The sequence below is a fragment of the Amphiprion ocellaris genome, chromosome 18 (genome assembly GCF_022539595.1).
Source record: "Amphiprion ocellaris isolate individual 3 ecotype Okinawa chromosome 18, ASM2253959v1, whole genome shotgun sequence".
NCBI classification, from domain to species: Eukaryota; Metazoa; Chordata; class Actinopteri; family Pomacentridae; genus Amphiprion; species Amphiprion ocellaris.
The window spans coordinates 20898422-20903885 of NC_072783.1; the positions used below are offsets into that span (position 1 = coordinate 20898422).

Below are 5464 nucleotides of genomic sequence, written 5' to 3' on the forward strand. Positions count from 1 at the left end.
GAAATGTTTGAAGAAACAACTTGATGTTTTTGTTTCAGACTAGAAAACACTTGAAGACCTTTATCTGTTTTTGCTCTTTTTGATCCTTTTATTGTCTCTTCTGTTTAATTTGATCTTCTAAAGATTAACTGGCGTCTTTTCAAATGTTTTGTCTTTAGTTTGATTCTTCTTAAATGTTTAGTTTTGCTCTTTTCTCACCTTTTATTCTTTTCTAATGTCTGATTTGAGTTTGAAATGTTTTCTTTTTAATGTTTAATTGTTGTTTTTTCAAATGTTTTATTGGCTTGTTTGAACAATTCCTTTTTCTTTCCCAATGTTTAATTTTTTGATTAAATCTTTAAGGTTTTTCTTTTTAAGTGTTTTACCACCTTTTTATGTTTCATTTTCTTTTTAAATGCTTCATCGTATTTTCTGTTTAATTCCTATTTAAAGTTTTATTGTCTTAAAGATTTAATTTTTGAATTAAACATTTAATTTTTAATTAAATGTTTTGTTTTTAAAGGTTTAATAATCTAATTAAATGTTTTGTATTTTTAAAAAATGTTTAATATTCTTCTTGTTTAATTGTATTTTTTAAATGTTTAATTATCAAAAATATTTCATCTTTAATGTTTAATATTTTTGTTTACAAATATTTGTTAAATTTCATAATTACGTGTTTTGTATCTTCCATTTAATTATCTAATAAAATATTTTGTCTCCTTAATATAATTTAATTGTATTTAATGTTTAACTTTCTTTTTAAAAGTTTTATTGTATTAAATGTTTTTTCCTTTGATGTAATTGCTTTTTTAAAGGCAATTTAATTCTTTAATCTTTTTTTGTCAAGACTTTAACCCCAACCTTAAAAATGAAATAAACCCTTAAATCACAATGAAAATACTTCTGTTGTCACAATCATGAGTTAGTCAATTATTCAGTTTATCAATTCACCTTTATTTGTTTAGCACCTTTCACACAGATGACAAAACTAAACAAGCAAAGAGAAAAAACTACGCTAAAACTATGATTAAAACTCAAAAACATATTTTAAAAAAAAGATTTAACATGGTAATAAAATGTGTTGTGTCCAGGGGATGGAGGGAGTTTATTGAAGTCTTCTTGGGCTCACATGGGAAATCATTTAAAATATAAACTTGATATTCAGTCTAAGGAAACTGCAGAGCGACAGAAGAACCAACAATATCTCCTGTTTTCTCCTTTAATGAGTTGATTCTTCTTGTGCTTTCAGACCAAAGAACTACAGACTCTTCACAACCTGCTCAAACTCTTGGTACAGGACCTCACCACACGGGTCAAGAAGGTTTCCGTCTCATTTCTACTCTGAAGCTCACCTTCTCCTGCTCAAACTGCTGACAAATGTTTCTGCTGCTCTAAAGTCTGGTCTCCAGAACTTCCTAAAAACTCTGAAAGTCTCTTCTGCTGCAGGTTGCTTTGTAGAACTGTTCCAGAAAACCTCACTAAACCACATGGAGGGGCCTCAAGATAGTCGTCCAAATGAAACCATACAAAAACCAAACTAGTACAACCTAAATGCTAAAGTCTCCTGCAGCCTACCAGAGAACCTCTGAGAACAGAGAATCAGGACAGGAACTCTTACCTTCTGGACAACCAACGATGGTTCTCAAACAAGAATACAGAATGTGTCTGACCAAAAACCTCTGAAGACTCACTACAGCCAAGATAAAGACACAACTCAGCTGTACCAAATCCACTAATCACTGCACACATTAGCACCATGTGCTAACTGTGGCTAAAGAACCACATTTACCAAGACAACTATCCAGTACAAAGCCCTAAAACACACCAAGAAACACATTAAAGATGATTTTACTGCTGGAAGCTGCAAGCCAATGCCTAAAGAACAACCTAAAGCAATGGAGCCAAACCCAGTTCAGTGGTGAACAGAAGCAGAGAAAATGTTTGTCTGCAGCTAAATAAAGCAGGAAGACACTGAGCTGCTCAGGTGTTCCTGATAACACCAAGCTGCTCAGGTGTTCCTGATAACACCAAGCAGCCACCTGGACAGCCAATAGGAACACAGCTTCCTGGAAGTCCAGAGGGCTGGGTTAGTGAAGGAAATTTGATTTAAAATTGAAGCAGAAAGTTAATAAATGAAGTTGAAAACCACCTTCTGATACCTGAAATCTCTGAGTTTTCACACAAAGAACACCTGAACATGTCAAACTGGTTTCATAGTAGAACCATCATTGTAAAAATATCATAGTATGGTGTGTTGCTCAAAAAACATTAGGACCTGGCTGTCAGGGGACAAACATGTAAGAAACATGAGAACAGAGAGAACCCAACCAGTAGGTCACAGTTTATCATCCCCCAGTCATCTCCTGAAGTCCATATGGTGAGAGACATCAGTATCTGGTTGTTCATTTACCAGAGGATGCTTATAATCATGCTGATGTGGTCTGTACTCTACAGTATTTTAGTGACTCAATAAATGCCTAAGTTGTTTTTTTTTTTAAATGCTTTTCAGTTTTTAATAAACATTTAAGAGCCTATATGTAATCAATAAATGGCCTTTGCCTATCTTAAGAAAAATTCACTCAGAACTCTGATATGTTAACAGTACTAAATAAATCAATAAATACATGCATACACACAAAAATAAGTTAACACATTAACTGTGTTAAGATAAGATTTAGATTTTAAAAAAAGTTGTTTATGTTTTTGCAGAATCCAGTATTGCTCACTGGTTGGTCATTACATTTTGTTAGTTTGATTTCACTGTTTAAAATGATGCCACCTCTTTTCAGACAGAACCTGTGATAATAAAACAATACAAAATTTTTAGTTCCGTGTTAATAAAGCACTTAAAGCTTTAAGTATGGCTAAATGCTTTTTTCAAAATTAAATATATCACTCCTTAGGTGGTAGTGGCCCCAAGTTCAGTAAAGTTGGAAAGATATTCACAGATTCAGACTTCCAGCATCAATAACTCATTAGATATAGGTTGTCAAAACATAAACGGTGCCTCTTTCCCATTGTTGCAAGGCAGACAATGTGCTACAAGCCCAGTTTTATCAAAAGTAGCTGTCTTTCAAGCTACAGGAATAACATTGGTGTCTATGGAGTGAACAGGGTCCGTCTGCAATTTGCAAAAACGCTGCAACAGTAAAGAGAGACAAATATTCAATAACTTCACTCTTATACATTGTAGTGTCACTAAAATCACTGCAGCCTTCAACTGGCTCCTGTTGACAAAGTGTTTTAACAGAAATGTAAATGCTGTAATTTGATTCTTTTAATAAACCATGTAACTTGAATGGATGTGATGCTGGTGTGACCACAGTGCACACGTCTGATGTTGCTCACAGTGGTCCAAGGGACGCTCAGGGAGTTTGTGTGTTTGCTCAGACTCAGGAAAAATTACAGGGAACATTGGTCATCAGTGGGTCTTAGGCTCAACTTCATTCAGATTGCGAGTTAATGGACATTTTTCTAAATGACAGTTTTCTAGAATAATAAGTGTCACGTTATAAAACTGATATGTTGTTGGCAAGTTGGAGTCATGCCTCTGGCTACATACAACAAATTTAAGACCCATTTTCATCTCCTTTTTGTTCTATTTTCGTCTCTTCCAGGTTCAAGATAGAAATATCTTGTTCTGTCGCTGCTAAATGTTCCACTATCTTTATCGATGGCTAATCTTGTTGTTTGGTTTTGACCAGTTAGCATGCAATGGGTTTTTTAGCATTTTCATTTGTTGGAAATAGCTGCAATAGCTCACTGGAGGGCAGTAAAATGAACTAAAACCAAAGAAACTAATTTCCATCCATCTGTCTGTAAAGCCAGCCAACCTATAAAGGAAACCCATTTCGGCCGCTTGTATCCACAACGTTGTTAATTTTATCACTACTCAGAGCTCATAACCATTGGCGATGGCTGGAACATAGATCGATCGATAAATCGAGAGCTTCAGCGTCTGAATCAGCTCCCTCTTCACCCCGACAGTCTGGTTTATTACCCACATTGCTGCTGAGGCTTCACCACTCTGTCTGTCCATCTCATGCTCCATTTTCTCATCACTCATGAACAAGATCCCAAGATGCTTGAACTCTTTCACTTGGGGCACAAGTTCTCCCCAACACAGAGGGAGCAATCCACAGGTTTTTAGCAAAGAACCTCAAACTTGGAGGTGCTTATGCTGATGGAGGTCACAACCCTCAAATTTGAAAGCAACTTATGGATAATTTAGGGGTTCAGGAGCAAATCTTCTGGGGTTTGTAGGTAATTTAACCAACTGTTGATATAAAAATATTCTTTAATACAGCTAAAAAAGAATGAAGCCTGGAACAGGAGAATAGAGTAAGTTAGTCAGAACAGTTTCATGAAAATTCTCGGAAATGATTCCTGAAAACTGGCTTGTGAAATCTGACAGGGGTCACTCGTTTGGCTGCTTCCAGAAACAGCAACTCTGATAACTTTTCTGGTAAGTCTTTTTGTTTTTAAAATCCTGCTTGGCACAGATAATAGTGGCTTCATTCCAGGATTTTCATTCATGGTGAAGTAGCAGAGAAAATGTTCTGTACAATACTCTGTTAGCACTTAATGAAACGCTCCCTGGTGTGTGCAGTCACGCACCTGTGAGGCTTTAATGACAACGAAAGTGCAAACAATCACATTTACAGTTTTTCTGCACATTGAAAAGGATCATCTACATCCTTAGAGTCCAGCACTGACATCCATTAAACATGAAGCAGGTCTTACGTACTGATGTTTGGGTTAAATATAGAAATTGCACTGATTTAAATATGAAAAAGGTCTATTCCACTGTGGATGAGTTTATATTTGTTAATTTTTAGCTCATTCTGCAACTAAGGTTAGAAATCTTGTGAAAGTATTGTTATTTGCAGGGAAGACCGGCGAAGGAAATCCACCTCCGGCCATCTTTCACTCTTCAGTCTTCACCACGAGCAGTGACCTGAGCAGAGGCTGCAGGGGTCAAGACCATGCTGTCCATCTCTGTTACTCTGTCCATGAATAAACAGAGGCCAGTGTTTAGGTGTGTGTGTCTGCCAGGGCGACACACGAAAGCACACACACACACACTCACACACACACATATACACAGCGTTCACGCAGCCTCGTGCCGACTCCTCTGGCATAATTAGAAACATTTGGGATCATTTGCAAAGGGAACACAAGCTCTGATGGGATCCAGATGCACTACTGGGTTTCACCGAAAATACAGGAACCCTTATTTACGAGGGGCCATTGCTGGCTCCTCACCCAGGGAGGTGTGTGTGTGTACGTCTGTGTGTGTGTGTGTGTGTGTGTGCTGCCCGGTTTGTCCACACACTGAATGGGCTTTTGGGAGCAGATCATCCGTATTCAGGTCAGACTCAGTTTAATCGCTCTTGTTTTGGTGAGAAAATGAGGGTTTGCATTTGTTGTATTTCTAGAAATTTTAAGAAGTAGAAGAAGAAGGTACCAGAACACAGACAAG

The 5464-nt window shown here is 36.8% G+C and overlaps 1 long non-coding RNA gene across 1 annotated transcript; it reads left to right on the forward strand.

The window, feature by feature from the left end:
* The first annotated feature begins 807 nt into the window (after positions 1 to 807).
* LOC129347469 (uncharacterized) lies at positions 808 to 3285 on the forward strand. Its single transcript, XR_008599586.1, has 2 exons — positions 808 to 1303; positions 1429 to 3285. It is a non-coding gene; the product is annotated as an uncharacterized LOC129347469 (long non-coding RNA).
* The last annotated feature ends 2179 nt before the right edge of the window (positions 3286 to 5464 follow it).